This window comes from Bos javanicus, chromosome 13 (genome assembly GCF_032452875.1).
Source record: "Bos javanicus breed banteng chromosome 13, ARS-OSU_banteng_1.0, whole genome shotgun sequence".
NCBI lineage: Eukaryota > Metazoa > Chordata > Mammalia > Artiodactyla > Bovidae > Bos > Bos javanicus.
This window is the reverse complement of record NC_083880.1, coordinates 77420788-77436221: the sequence shown is the minus strand read 5'-3', so window position 1 is coordinate 77436221 and position 15434 is coordinate 77420788. Positions and strand designations below refer to the sequence as shown.

Genomic DNA, 15434 nt, shown 5'->3' with positions numbered 1-15434 from the left:
TTTATTTAGGTGTATATGCAGTATCAGAGAAGGCAATGGCAGCCCACTCCAGTACTCTTGCCTGGAAAATCCCATGGACGGAGGAGCCTGGTGGGCTGCAGTCCATGGGGTCGCTAAGAGTCGGACACGACTGAGCGACTTCACTTTGACTTTTCACTTTCATGCATTGGAGAAGGAAATGGCAACCCACTCCAGTGTTCTTGCCTGGAGAATCCCAGGGACGGGGGAGCCTGGTGGGCTGCCGTCTATGGGGTCGCACAGAGTCGGACACGACTGAAGCGACTTAGCAGCAGCATATGCAGCATACCAGCCCTTCATTCATTCAACTGGCGACCCCTGAGCATCAGGCACCACAGTGCTAGGAGTTGCAGGTTTGGCGATGGACACAATGAACACGGTAGACTGGGCTCCACTGCACAGAGCTCCTAGCAGAGTGGTGGAGATGGGCATTGCACCTCATCCTGCAAACATTCAAACTCACGTTGGCGGGGCCAGGAAGGGAGTGAGGTGCCCAGGGCGTAAAATTTAAGATGTGAACTCTCGAGGTGGTAGTGTATGCCCCCTCCTCAGCCTGGCCCTGAAAGCATGAGCAGAGAGACGAGCCCTCATCAGGGAGGCAGGAGAGGGTCATGGAAGGCAGCCCTGGGAAGGGAAGATGTATAAACACACACGTCACTCAGGGTAATTGTTCTCCACTCCCTAACCAATCCAAGCCCCTTTTATATGACAAATATTCTGTGAACTCCTCACCACTATGAAAGTCATAGATAATATACTTGACTTGGTCGGGAAGATCCCCTGGAGAAGGAAATGGTAACCCATTCCAGTATTCTTGCCCGGAAAATCCCGTGGACTGAGGAGCCTGGCAGGCTACAGTCCCTGGGGTCAAAAAGAGTCGAACACGACTGAGCGACTTCACTTTTCCCTTTTCCCTAGCAGTCCAGTGTGTTAAGACTTCGCACTTCCACTGCAGGGGGCACTCCCAAGGGTTTGATCTTTGGTCGGGGAACTAAGATTCCACGTGCTGCACAGTCAAAAGAAAAAAAAGAAGTAGATACTAGTCTTTGCCTATGTACATAACTCATCCCCCAGCCAAATCAATACACGTAATGCCCTAACTTTAGCAGAAAGAATTACAAGGAAAATAATTTATATTAAACTTGTATGCATTTCAATACACAAATGCCTGGTCACGACGATGACTCCAGAAAACACGATGAAGCGTCAGGTGCGTACCCTATACATAGACGAGCTGCAAGTGCAACAGAGGGAAAAACGAGCCGCAGGTGTGCTGGCAGCCCACATACCACGAGTGGCGCTGCCATCAGTCATGCGGTTTTTCCAGTGTCGTGAGTAACTCTCAGTGAAGTTCTGAACAGATGAAAGGACAGTTCTACAGCTGTTTCAGTCAATGGTTGCATTTCTGGAAAATTCGGGCTATGTTAAACCCTGGCACTGGTGGGAGATTTTGATGTGTTTAGATGTAAAATGGAGTCAGAGCCTAGGTTCGAGAAATCGTAAGCAGCCCTGTTTTGTGCGGTTCAGGCCGCCCAGCGTACCAGCCTCTGCCCCCTGGGTGCCCAAGTGCCCCCCCAACTATCCTCAGGACAGCCCCACACTTTTCCAGGCCTTCTGGGCAGAATCACTGGAGCCAGCCTCCAGCTTATAGCCAGTGTCCAAACTGAAGGCCACTCTGTTATCTACTGGTCCTTCTATTCTCAACCTAATGGCTTGTTGACGCTTTATTTACATTATCAGGGGCCTGGCACGCCCCCACAGCAGCTTTTTTTTTTTTCCAATTTGTGCACAACCTTGGCAATTAGCCTTGTAAGTAAAGGAGACATCAGCAGAAATTTCCTCCTGACCGATCTGAACCAGCCTTGTTCCCAAGAAGTCAGCAGCCCCTGGCTGACTCCACTGTGAATTCTCAGCTGCTCCAGACCAGCCCTGTGGACAATAACCAGCTCCCCTGTGCGCTCACAACCAGAAATGGCAGCTCATGAGGTCTGGAACCCCTGCCGTTGTTTTTTAGAACCAGAACCATAATGAGTGCTTCTATGAGCTAAAGCCTTTTTTTAAAAAAAATAATTTTGTTGATTTATTTTTTTGGCTGTGCTGGGTCTTAGTTGTGGTACGTGAGATCTTCAGTCTTCATTGAAGTACGTAGTATCTTTAGTTGCGGCAAGTGCGATCTAGCTAGCTCATCAGGGATCGAGCCTGGACCCCCTGCATTGGGAGTGATAGCCACTGGACCACCAGGGAAGCCCTTATGAGCTAAAGACTTAACTCAACAGACTTTCTTACCCAAGCAGCTAATGCATAACTGGGTTTCTCTTCCTTGAGAAGGAAGAGACAGAAAAAGAAAATTTCTTTTATTTCCTCCTTCATCCTTTCACCTTTCCCTAACAAGCCCCCGCCCCCACCCCCACCCCACAATTAGACATGCACCTCCTGGTCTCCAAGAGGGAGATCTTATCCAGAATAAAGTACTTCACTTCTTGCCTTTAGAATTTCCAGATTTTAAGTCCTCCCAATTGAAAGCTAGGGATCTTTTAAGAGTAAAGGATGATGATTCATGATTCATCTTTTATAATTATCCTTGGAACCAAACCCATGAGGCATGCAGACCTACTGTGTGTTGTTTCTACTCATCCTCACCACCTCCAGGATAGACCTTTCTCATCCCCGTGTTGCTGATGAGGAAACAGAAGTTCAGAGAGGGCTGTGACTCGCCCAGGGTCACACAGAAGGTCCGCTGCAAAGCCGGAGTTCATCCCGGATCCAGTTCTCAGAGCCCACCCTTGTTACAGTCACCCTGCTGCAGAGTCCTTTTCCTTCTCCCAGGGTAGAAATAGCTGTTTACTCTATTTTCTATGAACAGGTTTCCAATGAAGCCTCCAGAATGTGTGTGATCAAGCCAGCGAATTCAAAAATACAGCTCTTATTACGGAACTTAGTATTAGCCAGCCACCCACCCGCCTGGCTCTAATTAAAGGCCTGTCTGTCTTCGGCTTACAAATCTCGGCTTTCTGGGGCTTATAATTTAACCAGTTGCAATCAAGCCCCAGAGAGTTGCTGGTAGAAGACTGGCCTCTCCACTCCCCATCTTACTGAGGCTAGTGATAGAGAGACAGGGTACCATTAATATGGCCTTGGGTTCGAACCCTGACTCGGCAGCTCAGGGGTGGGGCTCAGGTAAGGCCGGCAAGTCCAGAATCGATATTATTGATTTTTTCTTTTCTTTCAGACTCCAAGATGGCTCAACATGGCAGATCCTGTCTTTATAATAGATATAGATATTTTTGTTTGTCATGCATTTTTTTTTTGCATTAAGTATGATTTTCTAAAATAGTGCCCTAAAATATTATATATCTTGATTTCTGAGTTTTGGGAGACTTCAGTTTTGCACCCTTAAATTTTTTCACTCTAGTCTTGGCCCTGGTGCCACTTCATATAACCTTTGTCAAGTTACCACCCACTCACCTCCAAGCTGCAGTTTTCCCACCTATAAAGTGACGTTACTAATAGGACCTACCTCATTGTGTGGCTGGATCTCAATCCCTGGCATACAGCTGGCACACAATAATAGCTGCCAGTGTGGGGGAAGAGAGAAACTGGCATTGGCATTGGGGGTGGGATGAGACTTTGATGCAAGACTGTGCATCACAGGGCTTCTCCCATCCTGAGCTCCCACCCACTGAATACCAACCCCACATGTGACGATCAGAAATGCCTGCCACCCGCAGTTTTCCCATTGCCTCCCAGAGGACAGTGCCACCACCACCAGGCTAGGTCACCGTCTTGGAGTCACACAGACCTGGGCTCAAATCCAGGTTGTCATTTAGCTGTGTGACCTTGGGCAAGTTCCTTAACCTCTCTGAGCCTCTCGTTTTTTTTTTTTTTTTTTTTTCTCTTTCATTGGCAAAATAACACCAGTATCTCATAGGGGTGATTTGAGTGTTTGACTATCCAATTTGTGGTAGTTGCTGCTGTTATGATCATGTCATTTGTATTCAAAGCAGTAAGCTCTTCTTGGAGCAAAGCTCTCTTGTGGCAGTTTGTGGGGGAGGAGGGAACCAGCTACCAGATGAAGTTGTGAAGGAAGAAGCAGATCTAGCCTGCTAATGTGTATTGTTTAAATTGAACTGTATTTACATATTTTAATTAGCTGCCAGCATTAACAATTTGGAAGATTTCATGGGGAAAAACTAGACTTGTTTGTTTGTTTGCTTCTCTTAAGAAGTCGGAAAATGAAAAAAAAAAAAGAAGTCGGAAAATGAGGCTGCCTTTGGACCACCTCTTTTCCCTCCAGGAGCTGGTGAGAGGGGCCTGAGCATCCCTTCCTGCTCCGGGAATTTTACATCCAGCCGGCTGGAGCTGTTTGTACTTCCTGCCTGGGTCTCGTAGGCCACCCTGTTTGCAACCCCTGGCTGGCTGTGAGGGAGGGGGAAGGACGGAGCCCTCCTTAGGAAACTGGAAGGACGGGTTCTAAAAGGAAGCAAGGGAGTGGGTCTGGGTTGTCAGGGAAGATAAGAAGCCCTGGCGGAATTCGGAGTGCCTCAAAAGTGGCTGAGAGAATCAGGTTTTATTTGTTCAATCTTGCAAGCTCATCGCAAATTGCTAAGAGCCAGGAAAATGTTAACATTCTAGGGATGGAGGCTGAGAAGAGGCATAGCGAGAACAAAAACCTGGATGCTGAAATCCTCCTAAATTGCCCAAGGAAAGTGGGCAGAGGCTGGGACCAATCAGATAGGGGATGGAGCACCAGGTCAGGAGACCCCTAATCTAGTCCTGCCCTGCCGCAGACTGGCCTGGAGACCTTGGTCAGTCACTCCCCTCTTTGGGCTGATCCTAGACTCTTACCCTAGAACGAGTAAAAGGGAAGCATTGAACCAAGGAGGGGCCTTCAGGCTCTGAAATTTGAGGTCATCTTCTTCATTACACTCATCATCATCCCAGTACACAGTAGGCGCTTAAGCAGCATTGTACTGTTTTTCCACACAGGTGCACGGAGCTGTGAGGCAATTTTGCCTCATCCAGGGCTGTATTCTCTGAAGGCAGGGCTTAACAGTTCTAGGAACAGCCGGAGAAAGGAGCTGTGTTTATAATCGCTGCCTGGGCTGTGGGCTGGAACTCTAGGGAAGATTCCAAACACAGGCAAGACAAAAAAACAAGGGGGGTTAAATGAGAGCTGGGGTCCCTTGGAGGGCTGAGGGCTCAGGAGACAGACTGTAGGGACCGGGTAAGGGAGCCTGGTCCTGAGCAACCACTGGTCTGGCTCAACTGTGATCTCTCTGAGGAGGGAATCGAGTGGTGAGTACCTTACCCATGGCAGCTGCCATAGGGCCTGACATGCTTGAGGGATGCATGAATAATTGATGAAAAGAAAGATGGAGACAAAGATGAATATAGGAAATGAGAGAGAGGAAGGGATGGATGGATGGATGGTAGAAGACTAAAGGATATTGGATGCTGCATAAGTGGATAGAAGATGGATGAATTTTAAAATGCAGAATGAGTGGAAGGAGGAAAGAATGAAGGGAGGGAGGGAAGATAAGGAAGAGAGAAAAGGAAAGTAGAGGAACTGACAGGTGGAAAACTGGGTGGATGAATGAACAGGTAGACAGTAGGGCAGTGAGAGGGAGGAAGATGGACCATATCCAGTTGGATGGATGGATGGGTGAGTGGACACCTAAGTGTAAACTGGTAAGTGGCTGGCTGGCTGGATGAACGTAAGAATGGAGAATGGGTGAAAGGGAGGAATTAGGTGTGTGGTAGGTGAATGAATGGATAGAAAATGGAGTGGATAGATGAAAGGGTGGAAGAAAGGAGGCTTAGGTCTGCCTCTGAAAAACAATCCACTAATAAGCATTTATTGCGCCCCCACTGTGTGCCTAGCCCCATTCTAGGCACTGTACAAACAGAGAAATAAGGTCAGGCTCCTTCCCCACCTGACTTCCGTATTCCAGAACCGCCTCCCCCACACACAAGGAATTCACTGTCCAGTTGGGGAGAAATATTCAGAGGCTGGGTCCGTTGGCTAAGACAGCTCAGGTAATAGCTACAATCCCCAGCAGTCCATCAAGTCAGCCTGCAAACCGGGCTCCTCCACTGCAGTCTCAGAACCCTGAGTAGGAGCGGAAGATCCTGGCCAGGCTTCTTGTGTGGGCTTCGAGGAAGCTTTCTGAAATGTCTCCCTGACTGGCAGCTCGGTGAGGGCAGGAACCATGTCTGTGCTCACCGATGCATCCCGGCATCTAGTGAGGCCCACCCTCACACAGAACGCAGTCAACGGCGTTTCTTCCATAAATGAATGAATAGGTGAGGGAATGAATGAATGGAAGCCTAGTAGCCTGTCCTATGGCAGGAGGCAGACTCCATCACCTTTGCAAACCTCAGTGCCCTTGCACCTGCCATGGATTTCCCTGGTGGGCCAGTGGCTAAGACTCCAAGCTCCCCAATGCAGGGGGTCTGGGTTCAATCCCTGGTTGGGGAACTAGATCCCACATGCAGCAACTAAGAGTTCACATGTTGCGAGGAAGGTCGAAGATCCTGAGAACTGCAACTGAGATCCGGTGCAGCCATATAAATGAATAAATAAATATTTTTAGAAGGAAAATGCTTTGTAAACTAGGTAGAGGTTTACAGATGGAAAGTGTGACATTAATAGAGGCAATAGTAGTAACATTAGCATCTATCATAGGAGCAATAATGGCCCCAGAAGTGATTATGTTGGTGGTGGTGATGATGGCGTTATTACTGGCAGTGGTAATAGAAGTATTAATGAAGGCAGTGATTTTATTGATGATGACAGTGGTGGTTATTTTCTTGGTGATAGGAAGGACAGAACTATCAGTAGCTGGGGAAAAGAGAAGGGAGGACGTTCTAGGAGGAAAAAAATATTCTGAGTTCAGTTGCAAGTGACAGAAATCCAATTCAAACTGGCTTATGCTCGAAAAGAAGGGGAGGGATGATTTATTGGCTCAAGCAACTGGAAAGTCCAGAAGTAGCTCTGGCTTCTAGCCCAGATAAACAGGCCCTCGAACCATATTGTGAGGACTTGTCACTGCAACTTAGTCTCTCTCCATCTTTGGTCTCTGCCTTCCCGTGGGTGAGCTTCATTCTCAGGCAAGCTCTCTGGGTTTCCTGGCCTCCCATATCCCAGCTAGACATTCCCCTTCAAAAGAGAACTGCTCCTCTCCAGTCCCAGGAGCTATCCAAAGTCCCAGGGCTTGCTTTCACTGGCCCATTTTGTATCACATGTCCATCACGCAGCCAATCACTGTGTCTAGGAGGGTTGGAATATGCTGACTGGACCAGCCCAGGTCGTATGGCCACTCCTAGAACGGGAGGTGGATAGGTGGCAACAGGGAAGGAGGAAAGAGATGTACATGGCAGGAAACCAGTGGGTGGCCTTCAGAGGCAGTGCCCGGCAGGTGACAGAGGTCAGAGGGCCTGGTGCTTGGTAGGTGCTCAGCAATTAATTTTTATCCTCCCTGTGCTCTGGGGATAGGTAACAACTCTTAAGTTGGATGACAGAGCAGAGCTGGGTTCACATCCTGGCTCTGCTATATGCTAGCTGTGTGACCTTGGGCAAAGTAACTTCTCTGTGGCTCAATTTTCTCATCCATAAAATGAGATGACAAGAATGGATCATTTTGAGTGTTAAACAACTTATTGCTTAGAGCAGGGCCTGGCACATAGTAAGTACTGAATAAATAGAAGTAATGTTGCCAATTTATATAACTTATGGGGGTTAAAATCTCTTCTCTCTGACTGGACACTCGTCTCCTGGATCTTCCTACAGCTGTATCCTTCTCCTTCAGGTCTCAGTTCAGATGTCACCTCCTTCAGGAAGCCCTCCCTGACCACCACAGCTAACAATATCCTCTCCACACCTGGTCACTCTCTATTCCATTAACCCATTTTCTTTGTAGTATCTGAAGTGACCTTGTTAATTTATGTTTTCCCATTTAATATCTGTTCCCCACACCCAACTGTCAGAGACTTGAAGACAAAGTCTGTGTTGGTCACTGCTGTGTCCTGAGAATCTCAAACAGGGCCAGGCACATAGCTTTGGCTCCATAAATGTTTGCTGAGGGGAATTCCCTGGTGGTCCAGTGGTTGAGACTTCACCTTCCAGTGCAGAGGGTATGGGTTCAGTCCCTGGTCGGGGAGCTAAGATTCCCCCCATGCCTCTCAGCCAAAAATATCAAACCATAAAACATAAACAATATTGTAACAAATTCGATAAAGACTTTAAAAATGGGTCACATCAAAAAAAGAAAGAAAAAATCTAAAAAAAAAACATTTGCCGGATGAATGAATGGATTCCTCTTTTTTCCCTGACACAGTGTCTTTGTACAGTATTTCCCGCATCAGGGCGGACTCTGGGATAGAGATGCGGTCATGGGGGAGCGGTGCAGAGCCGCACTCCCCACAATGGCCGGGGTGGAGCGGTGGGGGGGGGGGGCCTGGATGAGCCTGTCACCCTCTGCCTTCAGAGAAGTGTTCGCTTTAGTCTCTGTCCCTGGCTGTGTGCAGGGTCGCAGCTCTGGGGGGCCGCGTGGGGCCAGGGTGTCCACCTTGACTTGGGTCAGCCCAGCCAAGGTCAGGCTAAAGCCGGAAGGCTAGGACGCTCGGATTACACATCCTTACATGTCCGGCTGCTTAGCGGGGATTAGTGCAGACACCACGCCTACCTGTCCTGTCCAGGACCGAGACAGGGGCCCAGGAGGGTGGGTTACAGGCTACCTCTGTGTCCCCACCCTTTAGACCCATCCTGGCCTGGGGAAGCTTCAAGACCCAGCAGACACTGGGCCGGGGCTGGCAGACAGCATGCCTTTATTTTCCGAGCTTCTTCATTGCCATTTGCTGAACGTCTCCTGTGTTCCAGGCCTGAACCCAGCACTTGATAGTTTCTCATTTGGTCCTTCAGGATGGCAGACTGGGTGGGGGAACTTCCCTGGTGATCCCGTGGTTAAGAATTCTAGCTTCCATTCCAGGGGCACAGGTTCAATCTCTGGTCAGGGAACTAAGATCCTACATGCCATGCAGCCAAAAAATGAATTAAAAAAGCAAAAGATGGCTTTAAAAAAAAATGTGGTTCCTCAATAAACAGTCATGGAACACCTACTGTGTGCCTGGCACAGGTCTCAGCAGTGGGGACACAGAAGCAATAAAGGTGGTTACTGTATTCTTGGAGATTTTAGAAGGCAGGACAGACAGTCAGTGAGGAAATGAAGATTGTTTTTAAATGCACTTCAGCTCCTAAAGCAAGGGATGGAGGAGAGGAAGGGAAGCCATGGGTCAGCGGGTGAGACCCCCCGCCTTATCCTCGCTCTGGTCTCAGGAAGGTGATTTGTGCCCCGAAATCCTTTGTTGGTTGGGAGGAGCATCATTGTCTAGAAGAGAGTTAAACGTGCCCCTCTGCCCATGGAATTCTCCAGGCAAGAATCCTGGAGTGGGTTGCCCACTCCTTCCTGCAAGGGATCTTCCTGACCCAGGGATCGGACCCAAGTCTCCTGCATTGCAGGCAATTCTTTACCGCCACAGAAGCCCGAATGTGAATCATTGTCCCATAAGCATGGGCTGAATGACTGAGTGACTATTCTGCTGTTGCTCAAAAGCCCTCCATGGCTCCTCATTGCCTGCAGGCTCCCCTGCAGGCCCCGCAGCCAGTCTTCACAGCCCCCAGTCCTCCTCTGGCCTCACCGGCGTGTTCCTCCCTGTTCTCGCCTTCTCAGAAGTGGCTGCCACCCGCTTGCTGGTTGCTCAGGACAGAACCCAGATTCCTCCTTGACTCTTCTTTCCCTCACCTCACACGTCTGAGCTGTCGGCAATTTGGTTTGTTTCACCTTCAAAATATGCCTTGAATCTGTTTTCTGGATTCTCAGCAGCCACCGCCGTCTCTTTCCCGGACGCCTGCCGGGTCCTGTCACTTAGATTCTTGCTTCCATGTCAGTCTCCCCACAGACTGTTTACCGAATGCAGCTGGAGGGTCTTAAAAACCTGCGTGACACCGTGCCACTAGCCTGCTGAGAAGCCCTCTGCGGCTTATGCGGTTCTCAGAATCTAAACATCCTATCAAGTTTTCAAGGCTTTCTTCACTTCTCTCTAGGACCTCATCTCCGACACCCCTGCCTTCCTCCCAGCTCTGGGTGCATAGCTCGCCTTTCTCTTCCTCTTACAGTCTGTTCCCTGACTCAGGGCCTTTGCACTTCCTGTTCTCTCTCCCTGGGACACCTTGTCCGCACGTCTTCCCATGCCCAGCTCCTTTGCATCCCTCAGATCTGCCCCCAAATGTCAGCCCTTCAGAGAGGCCCTCCCTGGCCTCTCACACTAAAGTAGTCACTCCTCCCCTCCCTATTTTTTTAAATCTCGTTACTTTGTTCTATTGGCAGGATGAGGAGTGGAGAATGGTGGTGGGGAGGGCTTCAGGGAGGTCTGAAAATGGAAGAAAATGCAAAGATGGGTCTAAGGGCAGGGGGAGAAGAGGGCAACAGAGGATGAGATGGTTGGATGGCATCATCGACTCAATGGACATGAGTTTGAGCAAACTCCAGGAGATAGTGAAGGACAGGGAAGCCTGGCGTGCTGCAGTCCATGGGGTCGCAAAGAGTCGGACACACCTGAGCAATTGAACAACAAAGGAAGACATAGCACAACCAGGAAGTGCAGACCATAGCACAGAGCAGTGGGGGGCTAGAGTGGGCGGGGATTCCAGCCCCACACCCCTGATCCAGAGTATCCCATGGGCCCAGCTGCAGACCCAGCGTCCTTAAGGGGCCTGTGACTGCTTCTTTGGCACTGTTTGATCCTTTCCCTCATCGCTGGCCACACTTCTAATGATTTATTCCTAGGCTCACAGACCGAGATCCCTGCAGAGGCCAAGCAGGCCTCATAAACAACTTGCGTGGGCTGCCTGTAAGACTTTAAAAGCTCAGGCTTGGATGAGCTGGCGCTCAGCCCCAGCCTGGGGTTCACAGAAGAACATAGGCCCAGAGGAGCCAGAGCGTCATTTTTTTTTTTTTTTTTTTGAGAAGGGGGGAAATCTGGGTTCATAGGGAAATAAATGTTGGCAGATAATTACTGTGTGGGCTCAAATTACCCGTCCGTAGGCAGGCGGAGCCCTCCAGTTGGAGGGTGGTCTGAGTTCGTACTTGGCACGGCCACTCACCCTTCACCGGTACCAAGTGGCAGTCTGGGGTGTGCATGCTTCCCCCATGATTTCATCCCTGCCTCCCAAACACCCGTGTGGTGGAGACTATCCTGAACCCCACGTTACAGATGAGAAAACTGAGGTTCAGAGAGAGGTGTGATTGTCCATGCCAGGGCTCAGCCTCTACATGGCCTCATGTGGCCCCAATGCTAAAGAGATTCTAAACTCTGAACTAAAAGGTTTTGCCTGATTTGCCTGATTTCTTCCTCCATTCCTGTCCCCTTCATACAACAGGAAACTAAGGCTCAGAGAGGTTAAGTAGTGTCCCAGAGGTCACCCGGCTGGCAAGAGCCAGGATTACAGCCCAACTTCTGCCCAGTGTCAGAGCCTACAGATTAAACCCTTTATTATCTGTCCAGCTCCAAAGAAAAGCAGCTCTGAAAAGTTCAAACAGCCACAGAATCTTGGCAATGCTGAAACCATTACCTGTGTACACAGCTAGTAAGTGTAAGTTTATAAGTGCTAGGACCCTGGACCCTTCCCTGGAAACCTTGGGTTGCAGCCAGGACCCTCAGATGGCATTTTTTGGAGGGACTGGAAATCTCAGGAGTTTTGTTTAAACACTGACATCCTGGCAGCTGGTTCATTTTATTTGCCAACTCCTAAGCCTTGGTTCCCACTCCTACCAGACCCCAACACAGTTTGGAGGTTTCCAGATGGAATCTGGAACCTGAACAGCAGCTTGGAGCTCCACATGGTGTATCTCTTCCAGTCCTCCATCCGCCACCCTGTGGTTTGTGGGGGAAGGGAACTGGCATTTACTGAGGACTTATTGGATGCCAGGCAGCTTCTGTGTTGTATTTCAGTGTGACTCAGTCACTTTCTGGCTGTGTGTTCCTGGGCGAGTCACTTTGCCTCCATGAATCTTAATTTTCTTGCATGTTAAATGAAGAGAAAAATTTTGTTAGCTAGGTCACTTTTTATTTGAAAGAATCAGAAACCCAAATCAAAGAAGGGCACTGATGGGTTCATATTATTTCAAAGTCCAGGGAATGATTTCAGGAATGGCTGTATCCAGCTGCTCAGCTAGTGTCATCAGAAACCTGCCTTTGTCTCTTAGCATGGAGTCCTTCTACACTAGCTGTATTCTTGGGCAGATTCTTTCCAGAGGGCCAAAAATTACTCTCTGGCCCCTATAGGTGGATATCCTGTCAACTCAGCAGTCTCTGATGAAATTATTTCCCAATAATTTCAGAAGCAATCCCAGAATGAAACTTGATTAGCCAGTTTGAGTCAGGCCCGCACTGCTAAACCAATCATTGTGTCCAGGGGAATAGATGAACTGTGGTCTTGGAGAAGACTCTTGAGAGTCCCTGGGACAAGCAAAGAGATCAAATCGGTCAATCCTAAAGGAAATCAACCCTGAATATTCATTGGAAGGACTGATGCTGAAACTGAAGCTCCAATACTTTGGCCACTCATTGGAAGAGCTGACTTATTGGAAAAGACCCTGATGCTGGGAAAGATTGGAGGCAGGATAAGAAGGGGATGATAGAGGATGAGATGGTTGGACGGCATCACTGCCTCAATTGGACATGAGTTTGCGAAAGCTCTGAGAGATGGTGAAGGACAGGGAATCCTGGCGTGCTGCAGTCCACGGGGTCACAAAGAGTCGGACGCGACCGAGCAACTGAACAACAACAGCTGGTAAACTTGGATCTCGTTCTCACCCTCCCTGGGACTGAGGACTACACTCACCTTCACTCAACCAGAAGAGTGGAGGAGGGTTGATTTCCTCCCGAAACGCTTAAGTCTTAAACATCAAAAATGACACGGGACTTCCCCGAAGGTGCAGTAGTCAGGACGCAGTGCTCTCACTGCCAAGGGCCTGGATTCAATCCCTGGGTGGGGAACGAAGATCCCACAAGCTGTCTGTGCAGTGCAGGAAAAAAAAAAAAAAAAGACAAAAGTATCTATCTCCTAGGTACTTGTGAGAATTAGAAGAGATAATATGCTGGGCCTGGCTCTTAGTACCTGCTCAGTTAACAACTTGCCTTTGTCTTCTCTCTCCTGAACCCCTGACTATCTCCCTGACCCAGCATGCCCATCCTAGAGTTAGGCAAGGCTGGGTTCAAGTTCAGTCCTAATTCTCCTGTGTGACTTTGGACACGTTTTTTAGCTGCTCCAAGCTTCAGATTGGTCCTCTGAAAAGTGGAAGTGATAAAACTTACCTCCTGGGATGGTTGTGAGTAAAAGCCTAGAGTGAGTGAGCAGTATACAGTAGGTGTTCAATAGGTGGCGGCTTCCAGCCTTCCCTCTCTGTACACACCTGTCCCAGCCAGACTGGACTGACTCTCAATCCCTACCTCCAAACCTTTGTACCTGTGGTAACCTCCATCTGAAACACCTCCTCCTTCCATCTCCACCTGCTGGAATCCATCTCAAGTCCTTAAGTCCGGATGAGTCCTCCTGGTAAGGAAGGCTTCCCTCTCTGTGCCTTGGTTTTTCCCAACTGCAAAATCAGAATGAGAGTGTCTTCATCTTCGGGTTGACTTAAAGAGTTAATAAGATGGAACTGCCGATGGAAAGCACTCTACCTAGCATGAGTAATCAATAAACACTAGCTGTTATTATTGTATCATTGTTATTAGATGTTCGGCTGCTAATTCCAGCTTGTGTTTCCCCATAATGCCTCACGCAGGGTGATGACTCAATAAACTTGCTGCATTTGGGTGGTCTAGCTGGGGCCACAGTTTCTGAACCCACCCACTCATCCATGCATCCAACAACCATCCAGTCATCTATCCGTTCATTCGTTCATTTGTTGCACCAATATTTCTGAGCGTCAACTCCTTACCGAGCTCTGTGATGGGCAATAGTGATCCAGCCTTGCGAGACAGACACAGTTGCTGCCCTCACAGTGCTAATCTGGGTGGGTGGGCAAATGAATAAACAAGATGACTGCAGACTGTGGCTCATCCCCAACAAAGTGAAAGAGTGTGTGGTGAGACTGAGTGAGTAGGGAGGAGGTTACTCTGGATCAGGTTGTCAGCGCACCCTCTCTGAGGAGGAAATGTGAGGAATAAGAAGGAGCCAGCCACAGAGAAATCTGGAGCGAGGGCATTCAAGGGAGACCAAATGGCAAGTGCAAAGGTCCTGAGGCAGGAATGATCCTGGTATGTTAAGGGGCAGCTGGATGCCAGTATGATAGAAGACAGGGACTGTGTGGGAGAAAGCAGAGGAGAAGTAATGTGAGAGGCCAACGTGGATCAGATCAGGCAGGGTCTTGTAAGCCCTGTAAGAGATGGGACCTTATTTTGAATGCAAAAGGAAGCCGCTGGGGGGTGGTGTCGGGGGCAGCTGTAAGAAGGGGAAGGACAAGGCCTAGCCTCTACCTTAAAAAGGCTGCTATGACAGGGACAGTAAGAGTTGAGCCACACATCAGAAGGGCATTTAATTCAGTCTGGGGAAAGTTGAAAACGCTTTTTTGAGGAGGTGACATTTCTGCTGAGTCCTGAAAGAAGTCAGGAAGCAAAACTGTGTGAGGGATATGGAGTGGGGAAAGGGCACTCCAGGCCCAGCGGCAGCAAAGGAGAACATGCCGAGGGGTCCGCTGACCCCGTTATGACAGGAAAATGAGAGGCTGCTGGGATCCAGAGAAGGAAGGCGTCAAAGGAAAAAAATCAATGACGCTTGTTAAGATGGGAAGGCCGACTTTATTCAGGACCCCTGAGACCGGCGTGGGGACCACTGTAACGGACGGGGTTTTACAGTAGGAGAGAGATGGGTGTCAGCTCGGAGCACAGCCAGAGTGAGTGGGAGTTATAGCCAAGGAGCAGCGTGGGGTCAGTGGACAGAAGATCACTAAGAGGAAATACCAGCGGAAAAGGGGGACTCTGCGGACTTCCCTCGTGGTCCGGAGGCTAGGACCCCACACTCCCAGTGCAGGGGGACTGAGTTCAATCCCTGGTCAGGGAACTAGGTCCCCAAAGCTGCAACTAAAAGAAAAAAAGATCCCTCGAGCTGTAACTAAGACACAGCACAGCCAAATAAATTAAAAGATAAATAAAAATAGATGTTTTTTTTAAAAGGAGGGATTCTAGCCAAATTAACCTGACAGGATCCTTGGCTGAATATCTGAGGGACTCCTTTCCAAAGTAGATCCTTGGTGGGGCAGGAAGAAGCGAATCAGAGTGAAACTGCTGCTACTAATACTAAATACTAATACAATCTGTCCTGCCCTTAGTGTGTGAGGCCGGGAAATCCTTTCACA

General features: G+C 49.0%; 1 protein-coding gene across 1 annotated transcript in view; it reads left to right on the top strand.

The window, feature by feature from the left end:
- KCNB1 (potassium voltage-gated channel subfamily B member 1) overlaps positions 1-15434 on the top strand; it is a 110092-nt gene that overhangs the window by 77592 nt on the left and 17066 nt on the right. The window lies entirely within an intron of this gene.